The sequence below is a fragment of the Dendrobates tinctorius genome, unplaced genomic scaffold (assembly GCF_039654945.1).
Source record: "Dendrobates tinctorius isolate UK_male_01 unplaced genomic scaffold, ASM3965494v1 ptg000156l, whole genome shotgun sequence".
Lineage (NCBI taxonomy): Eukaryota > Metazoa > Chordata > Amphibia > Anura > Dendrobatidae > Dendrobates > Dendrobates tinctorius.
The window spans coordinates 23,343,277-23,360,211 of NW_027361823.1; positions in this window are offsets into that span (position 1 = coordinate 23,343,277).

A 16,935-nucleotide genomic window follows, 5' to 3' on the forward strand; every position below is an offset into this window, starting at 1 on the left:
GCATAGGTAATCAATATCTTGTGACGTGACAAAACAACCCCCAGTAAAAAAAATCTCAATGTGAAAACACCCTAAGGCCGGAGTCACACTAGCGAGAAATACGGACGAGTGCTATTCGAGAAAAAAATCGCATAGCACTCGTCCCAATGTTAATCTATGGGGCAGCTCCCATCATCCGTTTTTTTCTTGCACGTTTTATACGTGCAAGAGAAATCGCAGCATGCTGCGATTGTCAGCGTTTCTCGGCGGAGACTGGCCAATGCAAGTCTATGGGAGAAGAGATCTCGTTGCTGAGATCTGAATCTAAGCATGCACCACCCCCAGGGGCCATTTTCCCGGAGGCTACTGCATCGCAGCAATAGAGCTGCAGGGGGCCTCCGAACTTTGAGGAAATGCCAGCGGAGCCCCCCTCAGCACAGAGAGCCACACAGATCACCACTGCCACAAGGAGGTAATAGGGATACTTCATTTACACCTTCCTGGTGAGGCGCCCCCTCACCTCGTCATCGGCACCACTCCTCCGCACCGCCCTATAAGACGATACCCGGCGTATAAAACGACCCCCGACTTTTAAGAAGATTTTCAGGGGTTAAAAAGTCATCTTATACACCAGAGAATACAGTACATGTGATTTCTTAGAACAGGATCCAAAACGAAAATTCTCTAGACATGACCCCGTCCAATCAGAAGTTAGCACAGAAGCTTCAGGAAAATGAACCTCTTCCAAAACCACTTAGTAATCAGGTGTATAAGATGTGTGACCGGTAACAATAAATGGCCGCTGTGTGCGCAGTCAGATACAGTGCCCTGCGAAAGTATTCGGCTCCCTGGAACTTTTCAACCTTTCCCCACATATCTGGATGAACTGCAGAGATCTACAGCTGAGGTGGGACAGTCTGTCCATAGGACAACAATCAGTCGTACACTTAACAAATTTGGCCTTTATGGAAGAGTGGCAAGAAGAAAGCCATTACTCAAAGATATCCATAAAAAGTGCCATTTAAAGTTTGCAACAAGCCACCTGGGAGACACACCAAACATGTGGAAGAAGGTGCTCTGGTCAGATGAAACCAAAAATTGAACTTTTTGACAACAATGCCAAACGATATGTTTGGCGTAAAGGCAACACAGCTCATCACCCTGAACACACCATCCCTGCTGTCAAACATGGTGGTAGCAGGATCATGGTTTGGGCCTGCTTTTCTTCAGCAGGTACAGGGAAGATGGTTAAAATTGATGGGAAAATGGATGGAGCCAAATACAGGACCATTCTTGAAGAAAACCTGTTGGAGTCTGCAAAAGACCTGAGACTGGGATGGAGATTTGTCTTCCAACAAGACAATGATCTCAAACGTAAAGCAAAATCTGCAATGGATTGGTTCACAAATAAACATATCCAGGTGTTAGAATGGCCAAGTCAAAGTCCAGACCTGAATCCAATCGAGAATCTGTGGAAAGAGCTGAAAACTGCTGTTCACAAACGATCTCCATCAAACCTCACTGAGCTCAAGCTGTTTGCCAAGGAAGAATGGGCAAGAATTTCAGTCTCTCGATGTACAAAACTGATGGAGACAAAACCCAAGCGACTTGCAGCTGTAATCACAGCAAAAGGTGGTGCAACAAAGTATTAAGTTAAAGGGGCTGAATAATATTGCACGCCCCACTTTTCAGTTTTTGAGTTTCCACAAAAATTTAAAATAACCAATAAATTTCGTTCAACTCCACAATTGTGTCCCACTTGTTGATTCTTCACCAAAAATTTACATTTGGTATCTTTATGTTTGAAGCATGATGTGTGGGAAAAGGTTGAAAAGTTCCTGGGGGCCGAATGCTTTCCCAAGGCACTGTATATACAGGAGAGAGGAATCATCTATATCATTGTGTCATCTAGAAGGTTTGCTCAGTAATCTCTGCTCTTACATGATCAGGGTGGTGGTCTTCTCTTTATTTTCGGTGGTCTCGTGTCTACAATACATGAAACATAGATCATCTTATGTAAATTTTCAAGTAACAGTGCGGGTTAGGATCAATAATCGACGTGAAAATATACCAAAAAAATCATACTTTATTAGATATGCATTAAAAAGAGCAATACTGACCACTGAAACACAACTCAACCAAAAAATGCCCCAGGGGCCAGGTAGTGAGCCCTAATGGAAAACTACTAGTGTAACATCTGACAATGTGGGGTCCCAAACTGACCCTATTACATATCCTACCTAGCAAGATGGTGTCCATGCTCAAAGATTGGCCCCAATAATCCCAAATGGGCCCAAATAAACTTTTCCTTAAGGGAACAGTTCAGTCAAATTACAGAAGGGTCATATTAGGACACAGGTATATTACCCACACAAGCCGACATGTATGCCGAGAGTTGAAAACTATCATGGCCTCATATCCTCATCATCAGCAAATATAAAGGTAAACTAGATTGTTTTATGCAAATACAAATAGTATTGAGCAAATTCTCATATACGGCATTAATGTTAATGTAGCCTAAATTACATTGCCCCCAAATTTTGCGTTTCCGCTAGATGTGAATATAACAGGGCTAGGTGTGAATTCCTTATGTTATTATTAAGCGGAGTCACTAGTCAGTCCAGTGGGTCATTTGTGGTGGTAAAACTACTGCTGGATAATGGGGGAGTAATAGAAAGCACTGGAGCTGCAGGTGTGAGCAATGAATATCAGGATCACTACAAATACTGTACGGTGACACCATAAGAACAACAGTCTAAGTTGCCATTATAGTCAATAAATTTTTATTATACGAAAATTAACATTTACGAGTATACATAGCACCAATGACAGGGATACTGCTACCAAAACAGGGAGCCATATTACACGTAGCCCAAAGTATACTTAGTTTAAATGGATATGGCATGCACATATACTGAGTTATGTCAAGCCTAGCTTGCAACCATACCTATTCACATATGTCCCAAACCACTAACTCTGGAGCAAACTAAATATGCTACAAATACGCTGTCACAAGTGTGAAACAGGATCCATTTACAAGGCAAGACATATAAGGACAGAACTAAGAGGGCACTTACATGATGCAAGATAGTCACACAGGCTTCCCCGTCGCCCCAACGCACGTTTCGCTTCTTCGTCAGGAGACAGCGTATTTGTAGCATATTTAGTTTGCTCCAGAGTTAGTGGTTTGGGACATATGTGAATAGGTATGGTTGCAAGATAGGCTTGACATAACTCAGTATATGTGTATGCCATATCCATTTAAACTAAGTACCGTATACTTTGGGCTACGTGTAATATGACTCCCTGTTTTGGTAGCAGTATCCCTATCATTGGTGCAATGTATAAATGTTAATTTTCGTATAATAAAAATTTATTGATTATAATGACAATTTAGATTGTTGTTCTTATGGTGTCTCTATATTGATGTCAGTGTTTGCAGGTTGATTTTTGTTTGGGTTCTTTTGTGTTACCAAATACTGTACGATGTCACATAATATTTTTTTTTCCAGAAATAACATACGTACTGGATGGTTTCCCTGGATGGACTGAACAGTCTTTCCGTGATTTTGTGGATCCTTCTGTTGTAAAAGAAAAGTAATGACAAAGATTTCACAACAGCAAATGCTACGCTGCTCCTCCATACAGTATGATAGCCCAGTGTTGCATTCCCACCCATAGGATTATAGCCCCAGCACACACATTAGGATGAACCTACTGATGATTTCCCAAAAAGTTGCACCCCCTCACAGTATGAAGCCCCTACAGTAAAATTCCCCAAGGTGCTCATGCACACTTGGTACAATGCCTCAGCATGCTCTCCCCAGTGCCAACCTGAAGATATTTAGAATAGTGCAATGGCTAAAACCCCTCACAAAGCCTTGGTCCCATGATAACAATGACTCTACAGACTGCTCTATCCTATGCAGTGTATGGCTTAGGATTGCAGACATGATCTAGTGCCATCATTATGTCTTCTGCCCCAGACCTTAGCGCAGAGAGCACAGGCCGTGTGGTGGTGCAGGAAGCTGACGGCTCCTGAGATAGCTCCCTAATCAGGCATCCTAGACAGGAGGTATGCTATAGAAAGTATTCCTGCTTCTAATTATACCTTGTGTCTTGCTAATGGAGCCATATAAAAAATGCTGCTCATGGTCTATTCTTCCTGGTGCCCATTCTAAAAAGTCAAATAAATAGAATTCATCTAATTTATGTGTCCTATAAACGTCCTAAACTGAGACTTTCACATCCTGACAACTATCAGCGTAGACAGATGTATAGTATGTGCAGACAAGTTTGATATCATTTCTACCTGAAAAAAAAGATTACTTACAAAGTTTTCTCCATCACATTAATCTCTTCCGTCTCCTTTTTCAATCTCTCTTGTAATGTTAGTTTGATTTCTTTCCTGTTGTACATGGAGCATAAATCATCATCTCATATGTAAATATCAGTAATGTAAAGAGCAGTAGTGATCACATTCTGCCCCTTGGTCTCTATCCCAAATACTTCCCAACATTTTCCATCTATATCACACAAATGATACAATTTTGTCTACGTGGCGCTATCACTAGGGGGCGCTCACTGTGTAGGGACAGAAACCTAGAAGGTTAGCGGCATAAATAGACCTCATGGTTATTGGATTCTTTTCATACACATCTATCCTAGACTTAGGGCCGGTTTTAGGCAAAGTGGGGCCCTAGGCAAAGTTTAAAATAGGGCCCCAAATGCTAACATATTGTACATCACACAGAAACATTTCGATTGTATTTACATGCGCTGAGTTCAGGCCGCTAAATGAGTGTGATCGACAATATAGAAGTCGTTCAACACTTGTTTCCCGGCCTCTTTCCACCATCTGAGAAAGAATGATGGGGTAGAACAATCACTGATAGATCAATCTGTCCCCATACAGTATCATCTTATCAACAGCACATATACAGTTTACACCCCATAGTCCTCCATATAGCATAATACACTTCTCAGTCCTCCATATAGCATAATACACTCCCCATAGTCCTCCATATAATATAGTATAATACACTCGTCATAGCCCTCCATATATTAAAATACACTCAGTCTCCATATAATATAATACACGCCTCATAGTCCGCCATATATTAAAATACACTGCTCAATCCTCCATATAGTATAATACACACCTCATAGTGTTCCATATAGTATAACACTCCGCCAGTCATCCATGTAGTACAATTCACTTCCCATAGTATAATGCACCCCATAGTTCTTCACATAGTATAATGTATTCCCCATAGTCCTCGATACAGTATAATGCAGCCCACATATAGTGTAATGCAGACACCCCATAGAGCATAATGCAGCAACCCCACAGTATAATGCAGCCCCGCCATACAATATAATGTAACCCCCATAGAATATAATGCTGCCCCCCTCTTATAGTATAATGCAGCCACCCCTTAGAGCATAATGCAGCCACCCCACAGAATATAATGTAACCCCCCATAGAATATAATGCAGCCCCCCATAGAATATAATGCAGCCCCTTATATAGTATAATGTAGCACCTCCATAGAATACAATGTAGCCCTCTTCATATAGTATAATGCAGCCCTAATAGAATATAATGTAGCCCCCCCAATAAAGTATAATGAAGCCCCCATACAATATAATCTAGCCCCCCAAAGAATATAATGCAGCCCCCCATAGAATACAATGTAGCCTCCTCATATAGTATAATGTAGGCCCCTCATAGAGTATGATGCAATCACCCCCCATAGAATACAGCCCCTTCATAGAATATAATGAAGCCCCGAATAGAATAGAATACAGCCCACTTCCCCATAGAATATAATGTAGCCCCCCATATTATATAACACAGTCTCCCCCATAGAATATAATGTATAATGTACCCCCCATGGTATATAACACAGTCACATAGTATATAACACAGCCCCACATGGTATACAGCACAGCACCACATGGTTTACAGCACAGCACCACATGGTTTACAGCACAGCACCACATAGTATATTTCACAGCCCTACGTAGTATACAGCGCAGTCCCATATGGTATATAGCACAGCACAGCCCCACATGGTATATAGCACAGTCCCACATAGTATACAGCACAGCCCCACATCATATACAGCACAGCCCCACATGGTATACAGCACAGTCACACATGGTATATAGCACAGCCCCACATGGTATATAGCACAGCCCCACATGGTATATAGCACAGCACCACATGGTATATAGCACAGCCCCACCTGTTATTCAGCACAGTCCCACATGGTATACAGTACAGCACCACATGGTATATAGCACAGCTCCACATGGTATACAGCACAGCCCCACATGGTATACAGCCCCACATGGTGTACAGCACAGCCCCACATGGTATACAGCACAGAACCACATGGTATATAGCACAGCCCCACATGGTATACAGCACAGCCTCACATGGTATACAGCACCATGGTATACAGTACAGGCCCACATGGTATACAGCACAGCCCCACATGGTATATAGCACAGCTCCACATGGTATATAGCACAGTCCCCCATAGTAGATAGCACAGCCCCACCTGGTATACAGCACAGCACCACATGGTATATAGCACAGCTCCACATGGTATACAGCACAGCCCCACATGGTATACAGCCCCACATGGTGTACAGCACAGCCCCACATGGTATACAGCACAGAACCACATGGTATATAGCACAGCCCCAAATGGTATACAGCACAGTCCCACATGGTATACAGAACAGCACCATTGTATACAGCACAGCCCCACATGGTATACAGCACCATGGTATACAGCACAGCCCCACATGGTATACAGCACAGCACCATGGTATACAGCACAGCCCCACATGATATACAACACAGCCCCACATGGTATAAAGCACAGCACCATGGTATACAATACATCCCCACATGGTATACAGCACAGCACCATGGTATACAGCACAGCCCCACATAGTATACAGCACAGTCCCACATGATATACAACACAGCCCCACATGGTATATAGCACAGCACAGCAACATGGTATACAGTACATCCCCACATGGTATACAGCACAGCACCATGGTATATAGCACAGCCTGCATCTTAACCCCCCCGAGAATGGCCCCACAATCACTGTTGCATTAAAATAAACCACACTCCTCACCTCTCCTCCTTGTGCTGGCTCTGCTTCTGGCTCCTGTCTCCTACTCTGCCTGGCACACAGTGAGTGCATGATGACGTCATCGCGCACCCGCAGTGTTAGAGGCGGAGCGGGAAATGATAAGAGAGGGAGCGTCAGCTGACACTCTCTCCTCCATCATTGCTATGGTATAGTTCAATGCTGCGGCGGGGGAAGTCGGCGCTGGCGGCAGGCGGGCCCCCCTGCCCCACAGGTGCCCCATAGCGGCTGCATGATGTGCCGCTAGCTGGAGGCCCCTGGGGGAGCGGGGGCCCTAGGCAGCTTCCTGGGCTGCCTGCCCCTAACGCCGGCCCTGACTAGACTTATTTAATGCTTTAATAACAGGGACATTTTCCATTTTGGAGCCTTCATTTTTTACTCCCCTCCTTCCAAGAGCCATATCCCTTTATGTTTTGGTCTACATAGACATTTGAGGATTTGTCCACACAAGCAGAATTATTAATTTTCAAATTTGTAAAATGTATTTCTGCATATTTGACATCTCCATCATTACACTGATCTGGAGAATCATATTGTCAGGTCATTATTACTGTATAATTAACATTCTAAGTAAAAATTCAAAAAAACATTGCACAATTTCCCTTTTTTTCAAGCAATTTTGTAGCACTTGGAAATTTATTTCTAATGTATCACATGATTATTAAATGGTGTTTTTCAAATATACAACTCGTCCCACCAAAAATGTCGATGGAAAAAAAAAATGGCTCTTTGTAGTAGAAGGAAAAAAATGCAAAAACAGAAAATCGCCATGTTGGTAAGGGCTTAAATAGGTGAACAGCCGCAAGTGGAGCTCACTCCAGCTGCAGCTGTTATAGGCAGATGACGGCTGTGAAACACAGCAAGTGTCTACCTGATGCAGCTTCTGAGCCGCTCTATACTCCTGATGTGACCACATGCCGCCATCATCGGGGTACAGTGACCTTCCCACTCACAATACAGACCCACAGCCCATGTATAATGCAGCTCTTACCCCTAGCGGCCTCCTGCTTCCTCTCTCCGCCACAATTCCTCTGCTTTCTACACCTTCTCTTCATGCGTGATTGCCAGGAGTCTCCATACAGTGTTCTTGGGGAGTCTGAGACACGACCCCTGCTCTGGGCCGGTCTATCTACAAGCAGAGGGGAGAATCTCCCTCCCCCAAAGATCAGTGTGCATGGTCCAGCCTGATCAGTCACCCTGTGCTGTAGAAGGACCCCGGCACAGAACAGGAGGGATCTGAGACCCCCAGAGCTCGCTGTGCATAGAGGAGGCCAGCAGTAACATCACATATATAGAGGACTTGGAATCAGAGGAGCTGAAACAGCAAACATTGGATTTGTTTTTACTGTGAGTTAGTGGGTTGCTTTATAGGGGTGGTCCATTACTAGGACAATCCCCCTCATCCCCCATGTTTAGCCCAATAAAATAAAACCACTTGGGGCCCGCTCACATTAGTGGGTCGCCCTCCCAGGGCTGTGGGGTACTCGGTATCGGGCCCGACGAGCTTCAATGGGAGATGTCACGGCAGCTGGGACCTGGCCCATGGCCCTGGGCGCCCGTTGTAAACAGGGGAAAGTTTATGAATGATTTGTGACGCCACCTGTGGTGTTCGGCAATGAAGATGTAAGCCGACGCTGCAGACAGATCCTCTGGGACAGATGGTGTGGTGCAGCAATGATGTTATAGCCCTCCGCAGGCAGGGCTGTAGTCCCAGGGCAGAGTAGGTGAAGTGACATGTAGTTGGTGTAGTGTTGGGCGCAGGGGATGTATCACTGCCGGGCAGGTTGACGCAGGAATAAGTGGAGGACACCAGGGCATGTAGTTCCAAAGCTTTACTCACAGTCTGTTACAGGTACAGGTGCCCGCATCCGTGCCGTGTCCTCCGGGTCAGGAGCTCAGCCAACTTCCAGGCAAGATGAAGTACTCCTTTCCAACACTCCGCCAACATATGTGCCTTTTCTGAATGTCTCCTCTTATAGCGCCTTTGAATGAAGTACTCCTAGTACTGAGTTACACTGGAGTTCCTCCTGTCAGATGTTCCTCTGAACTCTACTTGTACGGCAGACAGCTGTAGCCTGCTTCGGGGACTCCTTCTACCTAGTCCCAGCTCACTATCGTTGCTGTTGTGCCCCCAAGTCTGGTGTGGGAATAAAGTGGTCACTACTTCTATTCCTCCGGTGTCTGCTGCAGGACCGTCAGTATCCATACAACCTCGGGGACCGAACCCCGGCCTTGCGCTTAGAACTTGGGAAGGGTTCTCTCTTCCAACCCTGATCCTTAGTCCTCCTATTCTCCTTACGTTCCGTACTAATCCTTCTTTCCAATGGAGAATCAAGCTTCCCTTCTCTGTCTCTTTCCTGTGCCAGCAGACCCAGATCACTGTGGCCTGCTGCAACACTTCCTTCTACCATCCCTCTCCCGGGAATCTTCTCTGTCTCACTCTCTGTCCTTCTACATCCTCACTCACTGACTGAATGACTGACTGACTGACTCAACTCTTCCCGCTCTTTTATGTAAACTCAGCTCCACCCACCTCCCAGCATGTTTCGTGTTCCAAGCAGGAAGCCACCAAGGGGTGCTTTGCTACACTCCAAGCAGGGAGCCGCTGAAGGTGCTTTGCTACACTACTTTGTGGTGTGGGGTGCAGGTGTTGGAGTGTGGTCAGGTGTCTCCACCTTACCTGGATGGTGGGGTACCACTCCTCAGGAGGAGGTGTAGTACCTCTGTGGTGACTGAACCCTCAGGGGCGCCACATAAGCGTATAAAAAATACCTCCGATGTTGCTCCTGAAAAGTTGGACAAGTGGAATCCGTATGATCCAACTTGTCCTGTAAGTATGATTGTATCCTCATCTGGCCTCCCCATAACATGTGTATATATTCCGGATGAAACGCGTTTCTGACATCATCTCTTACATACTGGAGTTCTCTATGTCATTTATAGCTAGTTTACAAAACTAATAAAGCAATCTTATATAAAGAGATAAATGGATAGAAAGATAAATAGAATAGATAAAATAGAAGTCCTGCAGCTATTTATTGTCACAAGCCCCTAAATATAATAAACTAGCACCATTTAGCACCTTTCATGTGGTAGTAAAGGGCATTTTTAGCCTTATTTAACCTCTTAAAGGGAACCTGTCAGCAGGATTGTGCTCAGTAACCTACAGACAGTGTCAGGTTGGGGCCGTTATACTGATTTCAATGACACCTGGTGATGAAATCCGTCTTGTGGTTGTTGTTTAATCTCTATTAACAGGTTCAGTTTAGAGAAATAATTTAGACAATATGATGTGGGGTCCCCCTATGTGTGATAATCACCAGAGATAAAGCAGACAGTGGTGGGATTATATTATCAGGCTGGGAAGGTCCCTGGATATTGGCCCCTTCCCAACCTAAAAATACAAGCCCGCAGCCGCTCTAGAATTGGCTCATCACATTAGATGCAGCAACTCTGGCGCTTTGCCCGGCTCTTCCCGTTTGCCCTGGTGCGGTGGCAATCAGGGTAATGGTTTATGGGGTTGATGTCAGCAGTGTAATATCCGCTGGCATCAACCCCTGGGGTTAGTAATGGAGAGACGCCTATCAGACACCCCCATTACTTGCCCAGTAAGTTAGGAAAAGAAAACAAATATTTTTATTTTGCACATTGTTTGTGTGGGGCGTGTATAAAAGGTACGGTACTATTTATTGTGAAATTTACTATAAAAAGTGAAAAAAATGTAGAGAAAAAAAGAACGAAAAAAGAAAAATTTAGAAGAAGAAATTAGAAGAAAAAATGAAAATAATATCAGTAGAAGCAAAAAAAAACCCTTTGTATAAATAAAAAAATCCCAGTGACGCTAACTCCACTAATGCCCTTCCTATAAAGCTACCATGTACAGGTATTTTTTCTGTAAAAACCTCTACGTGCAGAGATGGTTGGCTGTCAGAGACATTAGGGCTCTTTACTCGGTCACCACACAGTTCAGGACACGTCCTGCTGCACAAGAACAGCAGGTCCAGGTAACGGGTTAGAGGGGTTCTCCACGTTTGGGGTCCATTATTTATCTAATGTTTCTATTTTTGGCTAAAAATCATTTTTCTAATTGTTTTTTATTAGAACACTTGCACCGTTTGCCTTCTATATCATCTGTGGTACAATGTCTATTGCTGGCTGCAAAATGAGGTAACTGAGAGTCTATCAGTGAACTTGGGAGAGTTTGTAGCTTTATTTTCTGTCTTTTTTAGCTCCTCTCAGCCAATTTATGACCACATCAAAGCTGAATGTGCAGAGAAACAAAGCTCCTGCAAAAGCCAAATGACGCAAAATCTGTAATGTAACCAAAATGCAAAAATGTTTTGTCACCGATCTACAGTACTGGAATAATCCATTATCTTTTGCATTTTGTATCAGATTTTATCCATGATGGAATAAGTGTTAAATCTTATGGGATCTGCTCTGTTGGACTGAAGTTTGGGTTGGTAAGTCTGTGTCTCCTGGCAGATGTTACTGCGGGGGTCCGCTACACTCCAGCCGGGGGGATGACTTTCTCTATATATTTTGCATATATAATATCTTTTATATTCCTACGGACGCCATATTAAGATATTGGCTCATGTGTCTTTTCTTCTCACCAGACAAATAATTATACCTCTAATGTTTGTGTCCCGTAAACGCGTTGCCGTCTTTTTACCCTAAAATCTGATAAATGAGCGGTACCCAGTAAGTGTCCCCTATCTGTGCAGTAGATATACGGTGTATCATGTGCAGACAGGTTTATATCATCTGTCCCTGAATACAATGAATCACACATTGGAGATAAGGAAACGTCTGTATCAGTATGGGCTCTATAAGGTTTGCTTCTATTAGATCAGTAATTCTCGGCACTTACATGGTCCTGATCCTCTTCTTCATCAGTTTTCTTTTTTTCTTTCCTTCTTTCTCACTATTGTACAAGAAAGATTCATCAATTTATGTTAAATGGTCACAAACTCAATACTGCAAACAAATGTAAGAAGCTTTGTAATATATCTTATCAGAGAAATCTGCTTCCTTCTCCACTTATGAGCCACTTCTACTCCCACCTGCGTCTTGAACTCACCATCCAAAAGAAGACAGTTGAAAGTGAACATGTCAGGTGTTATAGCGCTATTATCCTGCACATTTACCCCATATCTACAGGCTAATACCGTTTGGGGACATGACAGGTTCCCTATAAACTCCTACAAACGGTGCATCTTTCCTGTGGTGATATTCTTCATCTTTTCTTGTGGGTGTCAGGGGCATTTTTTTTTACAAGCGTAGCATGCTGTAGATTCGGCTTTTTCTCAGACTGTCACTGACCTGATGATATTGTATCCAAAGGATAAATCCCGTTATATCGGGCTGCGCTGCTGTACAAACTGATCGTCAGCAACAGGAATATAAGGTGTTTATTCACTTGGTAATATTGGCCCACTAGGCAGGGAACAGTGCAGAGAATATATGCACCCCCCTTTGGGGCACTTACATCTTCATTTACATATAATACTATACTCTCCGATATAATATACCGTATTTTGTGGACTGTAAAACGCAACCTAAATTTTGGGAAGGAAAATAGGAAAAAAAATTTAATAAAATGGTCGTGTGTCTTATAGTCTGATTTTACGGTAGCTTATTGGGAGGCCACAGCTGAGGAGGTGGTGCCAGGAGGCAGGGTCACTGCTGCAGGAAGCTGGTGGCAGTGGCAGGAGTGGAGCGATGCTGCAGGCTCCAGGCTGGGAGGAGGGCTGTTTGGCAGTGCTAGGCTGTGGCGGGCTTCGGGCTGGGAGGAGAGGGTGTCCGGCGGTTCGAGGTTGTGGTGGGCTCCGGGCTGGGAGGAGGGGATGTTTGGCGGTGCGAGGCGGTGGTGGGCTCGCACTTCCCATCCTTTTCACTGCAGTGAACCTTGGTATAATGGTCACTGGAGATGGTGCATGCACAGATTGAGATCTCAGGAGACGTAATCTTGGGAGCAGAGATTTCAGTGTGCACATGCGCGGTGTCCGGCGGCCATTATCCCTAGAGTCCTCCTAAATTTTTTGAAGGAAAATAGGAAAAAAGGGGGGTGAGAGGACCATGCATACCAGGATAGGGGGGTGAGAGGACCATGCATACCAGGATAGGGGGGTGAGAGGGCCATGCAAGCATTCAAGTCCCGTGCGGCACCGCTCATTGGCTCAGCCGGCGGGGTGGGGGATTCAAATCCCGCGCCAAAGCCATGTGGCACCGTTCAATAGCTTAGTCGCCCGCCGGCAGATATTGATTTCACCGCACTCCCGATGCAATAGCATTGGGCCTATTTCTAGTTGTTATATAAGTTTACTAGCTGAAGAGCCCGGCGTTGCCTGGGAATAGTAACCAACTGTGGTTAGTTTAACAAATTATAATGATTATATTGCACATAAAAACCGTGCATCTAATCCTATCCTGTGTGATACTGACTGCTGAGCCGTGTATCTAATCCTATTCTGTGTGATACTGACTGTTGAGCCGTGTATCTAATCCTATCCTGTGTGATACTGACTGCTGAGCTGTGTATCTAATCCTATTCTGTGTGATACAGTCTGCTGAGCCGTGTATCTAATCCTATCCTGTGTGATACTGACTGCTGAGCTGTGTATCTAATCCTATCCTGTGTGATACTGACTGCTGAGCTGTGTATCTAATCCTCTCCTGTGTGATACTGACTGCTGAGCAGTGTATCTAATCCTATTCTGTGTGATACAGTCTGCTGAGCCGTGTATCTAATCCTATCCTGTGTGATACTGACTGCTGAGCTGTGTATCTAATCCTATCCTGTATGATACTGACTGCTGAGCTGTGTATCTAATCCTTTCCTGTGTGATACTGACTGCTAAGCCGTGTATCTAATCCTATCCTGTGTGATACTGGGCTCCCCCTGCAGTCTGTGTCAGAGGGTGGTCTGTGCTGGCACGGTAATAAATTGTGTTATTTCCAGCTTTACAGAAGGACGATAACACCATAGAAATGATAAGAATAATAGGCCTCAGTTACCATAACTGTCTACAAAGAAAACTGTTGCTGATAGCAACCAATCACAGCTCATTTTTCATCTTATAAACAGCTCTGGGACAGTGTGGTGAGTTTTGAGTGGCGACTTTTGTGTTTGGACTTTTACGTGGCGAGGTTGGTGTATGTGTGGTGAAATGTGTGCTGAGGGTGGTATATGTGGTGAAGCACGTGGTAGTGTGTGGCGCATTTTGTGTGTGTGTGTTCATATCCCTGTGTGTGGTGAGTATCCCATGTCAGGGGCCCACCTTAGCAACTGTACGATATATACTCTTTGGCGCCATCGCTCTCATTCTTTAAGTCCCCCTTGTTCACATCTGACAGCTGTCAATTTGCCTCCAACACTTTTCCTTTCACTTTTCCCCATTATGTAGATAGGGGCAAAATTGTTTGGTGAATTGGACCGTGCGGGGTTAAAATTTCGCCTCACAACATAGCTTAGGACGCTCTTGGGGTCCAGACGTGTGACTGTGCCAAATTTTGTGGCTGTAGCTGCGAAGGTGCGGATGCCAATCCCGGACATACACACACACACATACATACACACACATACACACACACATACATACACACACACACACACACATACACACACATACATACATACATACATACATACACACACATACACACACACATACATACACACACACACACACACATACACACACACACATACATACACACACATACACACACATACACACACACATACATACACACACACACACACACATACACACACACACATACATACACACACATACACACACATACACACACACATACACACACACATTTAGCTTTATATATTAGATACAGACACGAAATCTGGGGACGTCTCCACTTTCCAACCTGTTTGGGGTCCCACTACCAGTACTGCTACAGATCCTGAGAGTGAAGGGTCTGCAGTGCTGGTTTAGTGCCGCATGTTCTCCGTTATTCCGTGTACCACTGTGCTCTCAGCCATGTCTGTATTAGGCCACGTTGACCCGGTCAGTATTTGGTCAGTATTTTACCTCAGTATTTGTAAGCCAAAACCAGGAGTGGGTGATAAATGTAGAAGTGGTGACAGGTTTCTATTATACTTTTCCTCTGATTGTTTTTGCCTTACAAGTACTGATGTAAAATGCTGACCAAATCATGAGCGTGTGAATGTGGCCTTAGGCGCGGCACTGCCTCAGTCACCTACATACAGCTGTGCTGTAGCCCCTGCATAGTAGGTGGGTTTTCCATGGAGTCTAACTGGTAATTATTGTGTCACCCAGTCACATTCTCATAGTGTAACTAAGCTCCGCACTAAGTTACAGCCCATGGTGGGCGGGGAGAGGAGAAACTGTAAGAATATAGATCATTGTTATCTAGTATGTTTACTTTTATTAGGGCAATAAGTCTCAGCACTTACAGAGTCAGATGAATATTTTTGAGGGCGATGTTCTCCTCCTCAATCTTTTTCTCTATCAGGTGTAAGTTCCTCTCTCTATTGTACATAGAAAATATATCTCATATTGAAATATACAAATGTCATTAATTATCACGATGTACAACAGCATTAGTGACCATGACGAACTGGGCTAAATTCCTCCCCTTCTCCCTCCATTCTAGGTACTTTCTTTGCCAACATTTTTCATTGACTATATTCCACAGTTAAAGGGAATCCGTCATCAGGTTTTTACTATTTAATCCAAGAGCAGCGTGGTGTAGGGGCAGAGACCTTTTTTCCAGCAAGATGTCACTTACTTGGCTGTGTGCTATAGGTTCAATAAAATCACTGATTTATCAGCAGGAGATTATCAGTAGAGGCCTAGTGGTCACTTGCCATGTAGTCGTCCTGCTCTGTATAACCTCGTCCCCACCACTGATTAGCAGCTTTGGTCAATGTACAATTTACCCAGAAAGCCGCCAATCAGTGGTGTGAGCGGTCAGGGTGGTATTTAGGGCTCATGCTGCCTGAGACCCTGTGATTCTTAATGCCCCTATGGTAAGTTGGCCTAAAGACTCATGCAGGTTTTTTGAATACAAGAAAACATAATGTTATCAGTGCGCCGGATCTGATTTTAACCCCTTCACCCCCAAGGGTGGTTTGCACGTTCATGTCCGGGCCAATTTTTACAATTCTGACCACTGTACCTTTATGAGGTCATAACTCTGGAATGCTTCCATGGATCCCGGTGATTCTGACATTGTTTTCTCGTGACATATTGTACTTCATGTTAGTGGTAAAATTTCATTCAAATAACTTGCGTTTATTTGTGAAAAAAATGGAAATTTGGCAAAAATTTTGAAAATTTCGCAATTTTCCAACTTTGAAGTTTTATGCCCTTAAATCACAGAGATACGGCACACAAAAAACTTGATAAGTAACATTTCCCACATGTTTACTTTACATCAGCACAATTTTGGAACCAAAATTTTTTTTTGTTAGGAAGTTATAAGGGTTAAAAGTTGACCAGCAATTTCTCATTTTTACAACACCATTTTATTTTTAGGACCACATCACATTTGAAGCCACTTTGAGGGGTCTATATGATAGAAAATACCCAAAAGTGACACCATTCTAAAAACTGCACCCCTTAAGGTGCTCAAAACCACATTCAAGAAGTTTATTAACCCTTTAGGTGCGTCACAGGAATTTTTTTGAATATTTAAAAAAAATGAACATCTAACTTTTTTTCATAAAAAAAATAATTCAGGTTCAATTTTTTTTATTTTACCAAGGGTAACAGGAGAAATTTGACTGCAA